At 42.9% G+C, this 12,298-nt stretch overlaps 1 protein-coding gene across 8 annotated transcripts in view; it reads left to right on the top strand.

Annotated features, from left to right (window-relative positions):
• LOC126253494 (cytochrome P450 6k1-like) overlaps nt 1-12,298 on the top strand; it is a 482,739-nt gene that overhangs the window by 177,949 nt on the left and 292,492 nt on the right. The window contains exon 1 of one of the 8 annotated variants that reach the window (XM_049954874.1): nt 5,811-5,979. The exons of 5 other annotated variants lie outside the window; for them this stretch is intronic. The gene's annotated coding sequence lies outside the window, so the exon portion shown is untranslated. Of the gene's footprint in view, nt 1-5,810; nt 5,980-12,298 lie in introns of those variants that run through there. 2 more of the 8 variants (XM_049954868.1, XM_049954869.1) reach the window with 2 other exon arrangements.

Raw genomic sequence — 12,298 nt, 5'->3', positions numbered from 1 at the left:
ATTATGTATTTATAGATATGAGTGCTGTCTGACGCCATTCACGATGAGTCAGCTAGGATTTATTACATGAGTAATTTGGGTGAAAGGAATTGGAAGGGTACTGATTGGGAAATGAATGGGAAGGAAATAAGGATTTCCGCCTGCACAAGGCACTGCGGCAAACCAACGGCGAGAGTTGAAAATTTCTGGTAAACTAGTGTAACCTCGTCATTAAATTTGTTTCGGTACGAAATTTAGTCCAACTTTATCTACCATTCTATAGAAGTCTACGTATTACCAAAACTATGTATTCACAAACTGTTATCCAGCTTACACTCGTATGCTAACCTTTGACTAAAAAGAACCTAATTTGAAGTGAACTGTAACTGATCTGAATGCAGCTTGCTTTGTATTAAACGCGCAACAGAAATAAAACAATTATCTGGTCCTAATCAAAATTTCCACTTATCTCTCGTCTTGACAACATTGTTGCAGATTTCTCGAAAGCTCAACATGCCGGCCGGAGTGGCAGAGCGGTTCTAGGCGCTACAGTCTGGAACCGCGCGACCACTACGGTCGCAGGTTCGAATCCTGCCTCGGGCATGGATGTGTGTAATGTCCTTAGGTTAGGTAGGTTTAAGTAGTTCTAAGTTCTAGGGGACAGATGACCTCAGACGTTAAGTTCCATAGTGCTCACAGTCATTTGAACCATTTGAAAGCACAACAGTAAACAGCAAGCAGGCAGCGGCTAAGCTACATTTCTGTTTCTAAATGATATACCAGAACTGTTGCATGAGGTAATGCGTAATGATAAACAGTGAGTTGGGGAGAGTAACTATTGCTATTGAATGATATTCCAAGACAACGATTTTAGATGAAAGTATATAATCAAAAAAAGACAGAGTAAAAGCTCGCATAATCTTCACACACAACACTTTTCTCAACAATACTATGCTCAGCAAAGTGAAGAGAGATTTAGAAAGGGTACAACGTTAACAGAGAATTTCCATAAAAAACCAAATAGCTTAATCAGTTAAAATGTTACTGCATGACTCAGGGAAGCGAAGCGGTGGAGGAGGGGGGGGGGGATGTATTTCTCTCAGCTCTGAGAAAGTTAACTGAGTGACAGTAATCATTCCGACAAATTAGATAGGCAGTGCTGCAGTCTTACCTCGTACTTCGTCTCTTTAAAATCAGTCACATTACTCAAAATATAGATTCCTTTCGCTTTCGTTGTATATATCATATACATCCTTGCTCATTTCTTCAACTAACAGATACAATCACAAGTCCACACAGGTGCTACTAAATACGTCCATCACCTACCACGCTTAAATTAAAAAAGTATCAGACTGCTCAGATGCAAAGACTGTGCCACGGCGAGACCAAAGACTGTTTAACAGTAACATCAATTGCTCGGTCTCTGATGTGCACATCGGTGACACGCAAAAACCAAATGGCATGACCACCTTACACTGTGACTCGGAACCGGATGCTCCGCTTCTCTAGAAAGGTTATCTTAGCCGCTTCGGCCATCCGGACACGCTTTCCATCAGACCCAATTACCGAGCTACTCGGCGCTCCAACGACAACGACCCCCGCCCGTTAAACCCCTACTCGCAGATTTATGATTGCCTTAGGAGTTCGGAAGTTGGTGGTGCATCAGCAGTGAAACTTTTTCATCAAAGAACACAGTATGTTACATTGAGGCGACAAAGGTCATGGGATAGCGCTATGCACATATACAGATGACGGTAATATCGTGTACGCAAGGCACAAAAGGGCGGAGCATTGTCGGTGCTCTCATTTGCACTCACATCTTTCATGGGGAAAGGTTCCTGACGTGACGATGGCCGCACGTTGATAATAAACAGACTTTGAACGCGGAATGGTAGTTGGAGCTAGAGGCGTGGGACATTCCATTTCCGAAGTTGTTAGGGAAGTCAACATTCCAAGATCTAGAGCGTCAAGACATGCTGAGAATATCAAATTTCAGACATTACCTCTCACCACGGACGGAGCGGTGGCCGAAGGCTTTCGGTTAACTACCGAAAGCAGTAGTGTTTAAGTAGAGTTGTCAGTGCTAGCAGACAAGCAACATTGCGTGAAATAATGTGGGGCGTACGACGTAAGCGGAGATGGTAGGATTCGAGTGAGGCGCCGACCCACGAAGCTATGGACACAAGTTGTCAACAAGACACTGTGCAAGCTGGTGGTGGCTCCATATGATGTGAGTTCTACATCTACATCTACATTTATACTCGGCAAGCCACCCAACGGTGTGTGGCGGAGGGCACTTTACGTGCCACTGTCATTACCTCCCTTTACTGTTCCAGTCGCGTATGGTTCGCGGGAAGAACGACTGCCGGAAAGCCTCCGTGCGCTCTCGAATCTCTCTAATTTTACACTCGTGATCTCCTCGGGAGGTATAAGTAGGGGGAAGCAATATATTCGATACCTCATCCAGAAACGCACCCTCTCGAAAGCTGGACAGCAAGCTACACCGCGATGCAGAGCGCCTCTCTTGCAGAGTCTGCCACTTGAGTTTGCTAAACATTTCCGTAACGCTATCACGCTTACCAAAGAACCCTGTGATGAAACGCGCCGCCCTTCTTTGGATCTTCTCTATCTCCTCTGTGAACCCGACTTGGTACAGATCCCACGTTGATGAGCAATACTCAAGTATAGGTCGAACGAGTATTTTGTAAGGCACCTCCTTTGTTGATGGACTACATTTTCTAAGGACTCTCCCAATGAATCTCAACCTGGTACCCGCCTTACCAACAATTAATTTTATGTGATTATTCCACTTCAAATCGTTCGGTACGCATAGTCGCAGATATTTTACAGAAGTAACTGCTACCAGTGTTTGTTCCGCTATCATATAATCACACAATAAAGGATCCTTCTTTCTATGTATTCGCAATACATTACATTAGCCACTCCCTGCACCAAGTGCCTATCCGCTGCAGATCTTCCTGCATTTCAGTGCAATTTTGTAATGCTGCAACTTTTCTGTATACTACAGCATCACCCTCGAGAAGCCGCATGGAACTTCCGACACTATCTACTAGGTCATTTATATATATTGTGAAAAGCAATGGTCCCATAACACTCCCCTGTGGCACGCCAGAGGTTACTTTAACGTCTATAGACGCTCTCCGTTGAGAACAACGGGCTGCGTTCTGTTTGCTAAAAACTCTTCAATCCAGCCACACAGCTGATCTGATATTCCGTAGGCTCTTACTTTGTTTATCAGGCGACAGTGCGGAACTGTATCGAACGCCTTCCGGAAGTCAAGGAAAATGGCATCTACCTGGGAGCCTGTATCTAATATTTTCTGGGTCTCATGAACAAATAAAGGGAGTTGGGGAATGAGATTTTCACTCTGCAGCGGAGTGTGCGCTGATATGAAACTTCCTGGCAGATTAAAACTGTGTGACCGACCGAGACTCGAACTCGGGACCTCTTTGCCTTTCGCGGGCGAGTGCTCTAACATCTGAGCTACCGAAGCACGACTCACGCCCCGTTCTCACAGCTTTACTTCTGCCAGTATCTCGTCTCCTGCCTTCAAAACTTTACAGAAGCTCTCCTGCGAACCTTGCAGAACTAGCACTCCTGAAAGAAAGGATATTGCGGAGACATGGCTTAGCCACAGCCTGGGGGATGTTTACAGAATGAGATTTTCACTCCCGAGTTCGAGTCTCGGTCGGGCACACAGTTTTAATCTGCCAGGAAGTTTCAAAGCGAGTTGGGTCTCACACGATCGCTGTTTCCGGAATCCATGTTGATTCCTTCAGAGTAGATTCTGGGTTTTCAGAAATGACATGATACGCGAGCAAAAAAAAAAAAAATCTAAAATTCTACATGCACCAGACTGTGTCTCCTGGTCCAACTGAAACGATCATTGACTGGAAATGGCTATGTTCGGCTACATCGAGACCATTTGCAGCCATCCATTAACTTCATGTTCCCAAACAACCATGAAATTTTTTATGGATGACGGTGCGTCATGTCACCGAACCACAGTTGTTCGCAATTGGTTTGAGGAACATTCTCAACAATTAGAGAGAATGATTTTCCCATTCAGATCGTCGGACATGATTCCATCGAACATTTATGGGACATAATCGGGAGGTCAGTTCGTGCACAAAATCCTGCACTGGCAACATTTTGCAATTATGGACGGCTATAGAGCCAGCGTGGCTTAATATTTCTGCAGGGAACATACAACAACTTGTTGAATCCACGCCACGTGTAGTTGCTGCATTACGCCAGGCAAATTTTGGACTGACACGATATTAAGAAACATTCCATCAAGAACATTGAAAATCAAAGATAAATGCCTGCGAATACGCTCAGCGCTCTTACACTCACAGCATTACTAGTATCCTGAGAATTACCAATGTTAATAGCAAGCTGGAATGCAGCGGACGCATTTCAGCGAGAACCGAAATGCAGAGAACAGAGTTGAGATTCTTTGTAAAATCAAGGCACTGTTGTAAACCGCCATGGCGAAAATTTTGATCTCAGGAAAGCTTAAGTCATTAATACTAACGAATCACTGTTAGATTTATTCGAACTTACGTTGGGAAAGTATTGTCTGAAGAATAAAAACTGATTTATATGCAAAAAGGAACGTGTTGATGATTATTTTTATCTAAACCTTAATTCCTTTTTACGAAGCACTGCGATGTCCTATAGATCGTTCGGATTAATGCCAATTGGATTAGTAGCATGCACCTGCAGACATGGTCAGTTTTATTTCGAAGAATACTATTATTCTTTTCTGGATGGGTTAATGAATTCGAGGACCTACCATCTAGTTTTCATTAACTACGCTGTCATACCAATCGACCGATTCCGGAAGGTTCATAGCGAGAGATTAACGACTTTAACCAGGTTTCAGCTTTAGCCGAAAAGTTGCAGCTCCACTGACGAATCAACTACATTCTCCAGGAAGCTGTATAACCACTGCATTATTCAAAGTATAGCAGAGAATTTTACCCGTTCAGGATACTAAACTCAAGAAGGAAAAAACTACTATGGCAACTACAAGCCTTCTGAATGTTCCAAGAGTTACGTCCCTGAATACAGTTGAATCGTTATGCAAAGAACTTCAAGTATGATTCTATATCTGGCACTTAATACTCTTCGTGAGATTATTGTCGATCAGTATAAAGTTATTTCAAGTTAGCGTCCATTTCTTTACTTTCATTCCTTTTGAGAAGGATGGTGTAGGTCATGTAACTCATGAGACACTGGATGAACTGTGGAAAAAACAAAATTTAGGACACAACTTGACTAGAAGAAGGGGTCTATTGAAATGACACATCCTGAGGCATCAAGGAATAGTCAGTTTGCTGAGAGAGGGAGGTGTAGGAGAAAATCCTAGATGCGACCAAGGCCTCACTAGAGCTAGCATGTTGAAATGAATGTAAGTTGTCTGTGCATAGGCTTCGACTGCCGTAGTTTGTTAGTAAATAGTTTTTGCGGGTCTGGTTCCGCGCCGTGTTTTAAAATAACTGTCAGTCAATAAAACCGATATTTCCGCCAGAGTTGCAGTCGAACTTCCTCTGCGACTGCTCGTGGGTATAGGCAGGCACAGTTACGCAGAGTCGAGGAGTCTTGCACTGGATAGTACTGCATCATGTCAGTCTCCAGACTAAGGCAGTAATAGTAATGACGCAACGAAATGCGAGATAACGTGTTTATCGCAGATTCTCCTCGTTGGCCAGAGATAAGTTGTTTAGGAAGCTGACCTGGGTGTGCCGCCTTTATCTCAGTGTGCTTCTGACGCGTCACAGCCTGTGCCGCGTCCTCAGAGACTTAAATACGGCGTCGTAGCGACGCGGCTGCAGTTTCCTCACACACCGGCTTCTGACAGCTTCGGAAGAAGTTCAGCACCTGAGGAGTGCAGCCTACTAGCTACCTGTGGTAGAAGCTGCTTTCCTTCTGGCTTTTCGTTGGAGCAAACACCGAGGAACCTTGACGTTACAGGTCAGCAGTTTCTTTTATTGTCCTTCACACTTTGTTTCAGTATATTATTTGTGTAGCCTGGGCTGTCGTTTTTATTCTGTTTACACCTTATTTTTATTAGTCTTCTGGCTGGTTTGATGCAGCTTGCCATTATTTTCTCTCCTTGGCAAACCTCCTCAGTTATTTGTTGTACATTAATTTCTGGCATTTCCTACATTTGTTTTCCATCTTCAGGTACCCCTTATAATGTGGTAGCTATTCCCGAACGTCTCAAAACATATCCTATCATCCTCTCCCTTCTCAAAGTTAGTATTTTCCACATATTCCGTTCCTCGTCAACTCCTCGTTTTCCATCTTATTTTTCAGCACCCTTGTGCAACATCTCACCTCAAACACTTCATTTACATCTGTATCTACATACATACTCCACAAACCACTTGCTTTGCGGAGGGTACCCTTTACTCTAATTTCTCGTATCTTATCTTCGTGGTCCTTAGGCGAAATATACGTTGGTTGTAGGGTCGCTCTGCAGGCAGCTTCAAATGCCTGTGCTCTATATTTTCTCAATAGGGTTCCTCGAAAAGAACGTTGCCTTCGTTCCAGGGATTCCCATCTGGGATCCCAAAGCATATCTGTAACACTTTCGTGTTGTTCTAACCCACCGGCGTGTTATTCGGACCTAACGGTAAGAAATCTTGCAGCCCGCCTCTGAATTGCTTCCACCTGGTGTGGAGTCCAAACACTCAAGCAGTACCCGAGACTAGGTCGCACCAGCATCTTACATGCGGTCTCCTTCACAGATGAACTACACTTTCCTAAAACTCTCCCAATAAACCGTAATTAGCCACTCGCCTTTCGTATCACAATTCTCACATCCATCTTCTTCGTTTCAAGCACTACAGCTAAGATGCAAGATGGTTAAAATTTGCCGTATTATTGGCGGAGACCATCAGTGAGTTATTATTTTTAGCGACGTAACAATAAGACCATCAGCCGTATTTACTGGCTCGTTTATATTGACCCGGTTTTAGTAATACAATACACCATCTTCGAGCCCGTCTATGACTCTGGATGATAACGCTGATATCGGAACTCATCACCATACTTTTTGTAGAAAGTCCAGAAGACATCGCCGTCCGCAAAATTCCACATAACTTCTTTTCGTCAGTGGTGTGTATGGCGGCAGCACATCACCTCAACAATTGAGAACCATAAGTGCCCAAGGAAAACCGTCACCGATTTTGAAATTGTAACATATGTGCATGTATCTGACATTTGTTGAACTTATGGCGTACCAGCTTTGTCTATACATGAACATTCATGAAAATCTGTCTCACCGAATTCTCGGATATTCATTTCTATATGGGCACAGGGCTCTGCAGTGCTCCATTGTTATCTGGGATTTACAATATAGTTTAGTGTCCACATCGTGTACGATGTCCATACTTTACAATGTATCGTCAGTTTAATCGTTTCCTGAAGCCACAGAACGTCCTTCATGAAAATTATTGTAACGAAGACTGTGAACTCTTGATATAGGTTATCATTGCATCTCTGGTCCATTTAGTGTCTCTTTTTTATGTTCTAATTCTAGCTTCACATTAATTACAAGCTTTACAACCACACCATACACGGAAATTTTGTGAATTAACGTTGATAATAAATATATTCTTACATATTAGTTACTTTCTCATAAAATAATGCGGATACATTATTTTTTCATAGGAATTATAGCATGTTAAGACTTGATTAAAAACAGTTCAGACCTACGACAGTGGTGTTTGGTCTACAAATTTGATTTTCATGGACAACAATTTTTGATCATTGTGCCTATTATCCTCTTTAAGAAGTATGAGGATGGTCTGCTGTTTCACTGGAAGTCGGGGTTTCAGTAAAATGACGTACAGCTATTGTGCAAAATCATGGTTCTCCAGACGTAATGAAAATCTTTATATGCGTTGCCACCTCATAGTATTGTAAATTCAGATTTAGGTTCCATGAGGTTTTCCTAAATCATGTGAAGTAAGAGTCATCATTCTGAGCCAGTGTTCCTTCATTGATGACTTCGACGTTGAGGTGAAGTTCAACCGTAATTAATCCTCAATCCCTCTTTCCGTCCCACGTTACAAACCAACGACGTAACCATTCAAGGCCGCAGTAGATGTTCTCTTGCTGTGAAAGAACCAAGTAAACAAGATGATGGAGGGTGCAGTTCCGTATTCCGCCAGACCGCTCGTTACATAAAACGCACTGGAAGCAATAGCGTTACTGAGGAATTAAATTATCGACCCCTTGGGCTCATAGTTGACGAGAGAAGGAAGATTCAGTTGGCTTTGTTTTTAAACTCTAATAACAGCCGTGTTTGGGGACTACATTATAGGAATTCAGATTTGCCTACTAAGCAAATAATTGTTGTTTATAAATGACATAATCATCGTGTTATGTGATGTTCAAAAGTGTAATTTGCGAGAGCAGTTCCCTATGCAGATGACAAGCTACAATTATACAATAATGTAAAGAGAGTTCAGCAGAACCCAGTAGTCCACAAAATAAGAACTGAGTAAAGGTACCCAGTGACAGTGGTACAAAAGTGCTGAAATCCCTTCGGGCATTTGTAAGTAACAGCTGTTTGCTGAATGGGTAGCCTGAATTCCTATAAACGGATCAGTCAGATTCGTCATTATTTTTGTTAACTGCGCACATCTAGTCATGACAGACGTCTTCCAACTTCGTTAAGGATTTATTTAACAGGATTTAGTACATCTTCAATAACGAAATAGGGCTCCTGAGACTGTAGGTGACGCTCCAGTTCCTATTTTAGTTCACAAATTGGCCTTATTCACAGCAGGTGCATATCTGGAATGCTGAAATGACATTGACTACCTTGAACAACTATAGCTGTTTAGCGTGACGGAACTATATTAACAGCCATGTATAATATCCCAACTGATAAATCTGTGAAAAGAATATGAAGGCAAAACATAAAGTTCTCTGAAGCTGAGACAAATATTTTTTCAAGGAGCCATCTGTTTCTTCTGAGAAGAATACAGAGATACTATAAATGATACATTCGTTTTCAAAGCTGTTTATTTTCCAAAGTATTACGTTTACAAATACACTATGTGGTCAAAAGTATCCGAACACCTGGCTGAAAATTACTTACAAGTTCGTGGCGCCCTCCATCGGTAATACTTGAATTCAATATGGTGTTGGCCCACCATTAGCCTTGATGACAACTTCCACTCTCGCAGGCATACGTTCAACCAAGTGCTGGAAGGCTTCTTGGGGAATGGCAGCCCATTGTTCAGGGAGTGCTGCACTGAGGAGAGGTATCGATGACGGTCGGTGAGGCCTGGCACGAAGTCGGCGTTCCTACACATTCAGATCGGTACTCTGTTCAGGCCAGTCCATTACAGGGACGTTATTGTCGCATAACCACTCCGCCACAGTTCATGCATTACGAACAGGTGCTCGATCGTGTTGAAAGATGCAATCGCCATTCCCGAATTCCTCTTCAACAGTGGGAAGCAAAACGGTGCTTGAAACATCACTTTAGTGCTGTGATAGTGGCATGCAAAACAAGGGTGCAAGCCCCCTCCATGAAAAACACAACCACACCATAACACCATCGCCTCCGAATTTTACTGTTGGCATTATACACGCTGGCAGATGGCGTTCACCGGGCATTCACCATATCCACACCCTGCCATCGGATCGCCACATTGTGTACCGTGATTCGTCACTCCACACAACGTTCTTCCACTGTTTAATCGTCGAATGTTTACTCTCCTTACACCAAGCTAGATGTCGCTTGGCATTTACCGGCGTGATGTGTGGCTTATGAGCAGCCACACGACTTTAACATTCAAGTTTTCTCACCTCTCGTCTAGCTGTCATAGTACTTGCAGTGGGTCTTGATGCAGTTTGGAGTTCCTATGTGGTGGTCTGGACAGATGTCTGCCTATAACACATTACAACCCTCCTCAACTGTTGACTCTCTATGTCAGTCAACAAACGAGGTCGGCCTGTACGCTTTTGTGCTGTGCGTGTCTCTTCACGTTTCCATTTCACTATCACATCGGAAACAGTGAACCTAGGGATGTTTAGGAGTGTGGAAATCTCACGTACAGACGTATGACACAAGTGACACCCAATCGTCTGACCACGTTCGAAGCCTGTGAGATCCGCAAAGTGCCCCATTCTGCTCTCTCACGATATGTAATGACTTTTGAGGTCCCTGATATGGGGTACCTGGCAGTAGGTGGCAGCACAATGCATCTAATATGAAAAACGTATGACTGATGCATGAATACAACCGGAAACTTACTGAGTCTGTATTGTGCCCACTGCCGGTCGAAGTGGCCGTGCGGTTAAAGGCGCTGCAGTCTGGAACCGCAAGACCGCTACGGTCGCGGGTTCGAATCCTGCCTCGGGCATGGATGTTTGTGATGTCCTTAGGTTAGTTAGGTTTAACTAGTTCTAAGTTCTAGGGGACTAATGACCTCAGCAGTTGAGTCCCATAGTGCTCAGAGCCATTTTTTATTGTGCCCACTATTTGGCGTTACGATGTAATGGCTTAAAAAATGGCATCAGACCAAGAAAAAAGCTTTTGTGTGTTGAAAATTTGAGATGTTTATCTGTTGCAACAGAGCAGTTTACTGTCAGGAGGAATTATGGAGAAACGCCATATAAACAGAGCGCTTTGTGTTCGTATCGACAGTTTAGGGGCACTGTTGTCTCTATAAACATATGGGGCACGGAACATCATCGTGAAACTGTGGCACATGAACGAGAATCGGCCGAAGGTTGATGTTTGCTGTGAAATGTCACAAACGAAGCTGTATGAGCCGATTTTCAATCAGAAGATTGTGACAGATACCTCTTATCTTGATATGCTGCCGTTGTGGCTGTTTACACAACCGGCTGCTGAATCCGAGAATTTCAAAAAATGGCTCTGAGCACTATGGGACTCAACTTCTGAGGTCATTAGTCCCCTAGAACTTCGAACTAATTGAACCTAACTAACCTAAGGACATGAGCTATGGAAAGGACTTACCTATTTCTTGGACGAGTGTCGTGTGAGTAGAGGGGCACTCATAGACAATTTGTGAAGTGCAAAATGCAGACACGGTGAGTTCTATTAATGCATCGATCATATCTGCACATGTAACAGTTGGGAAAATATGTAGCTTTGAAAATGAATGAATCATTTATAATAGCTCTGAATCTGTGCACCTAAACAACGGCAACTCCGGTACTGAAATAAACATTTTACACGACACATTTTAAACACATTAGCAGTAAAAAGAGTTTCACACATTATTTGTAATTATTGTGAGATAGACCGATTCGGCGTATGTTTTTTTTATCGCTCTTATCATGTTCGGCTTTCCCTTCCGCTTCTGATAAAGACAGTGCTTGAAGTTTTTAGATCGCTGTAGATAAGTAAAGCGTGCTTGTCGGACGAGGACAATACGAAAAAAATATCGAGTGCCAGTTACTTTCTAACTTTTATTTGGCTACCGTTAAACAGAACGATGTGTTTCCCTGTTTCAGCAATGCGTATCACGCATCTTCAATGGGTTCCTCGCAGTGCCTTTGAAATTACGGATAATTACTTATAGACACACGTGGCCAAACGTAAAAACATCCTTGCAGTCACTCATAGACAGGGGTAGTAGCAGTGCGAGCTCTTTCGGACTCCGCAACGAGGTCGCACGGTTCGCTTGCGGCAATGGTCGGTGGCTGTCGTGTTTATATTCCACCCAGCCGAACTTTGCGTCCAACTGTACGCTTCATATCCTCCTGTAAAGTGTTTTGTGGTTATGCAAGCGTTCGCCCGAAAGTCCTACCTTTCTTTCGGTTTTCATTACGGTCAGGGAAAATCCAAGATTGCAAGTGCAGACAGTTGGTTGGTAGAGATGATCAATTTATGAGAGCGATGACGAGACATTTCATCTACAGTACGACTATTTTTATTTATTTATTTATTTATTTATTGTAAATTCTGCTTTTTTAAAGTTATTAGCGATGAAATTTGCCCAAGATCTTTTGACACATAGAGAGTACGGATTCAGAAAGTATCGTTCTTGCAAAACACAACTACCGCTTTATTCACACGAAGTAATGAGTGCTGTGAACAAAGGAACTAAAATTGATTCCATATTTCTAGTTTTCCAGACGGCTTTTGAATGGAGTATTATTTCAGTTCTGTGAACGTATTCGTGATTTCCCCCATTCACAGTAAGTGACGAAAAAACATCGAATTTGTAATGTAGGGCAGCTCGTTTTGTGTAATCGCGAAATAGTGGAGAAAGTGGCACGGATCTGATAGGCGAGA

The sequence above is a fragment of the Schistocerca nitens genome, chromosome 4, assembly GCF_023898315.1.
Source record: "Schistocerca nitens isolate TAMUIC-IGC-003100 chromosome 4, iqSchNite1.1, whole genome shotgun sequence".
Taxonomy (NCBI): Eukaryota; Metazoa; Arthropoda; class Insecta; order Orthoptera; family Acrididae; genus Schistocerca; species Schistocerca nitens.
The sequence above is the reverse complement of the archived record's forward strand: the minus strand, read 5'-3'. Positions and strand labels throughout refer to the sequence as shown.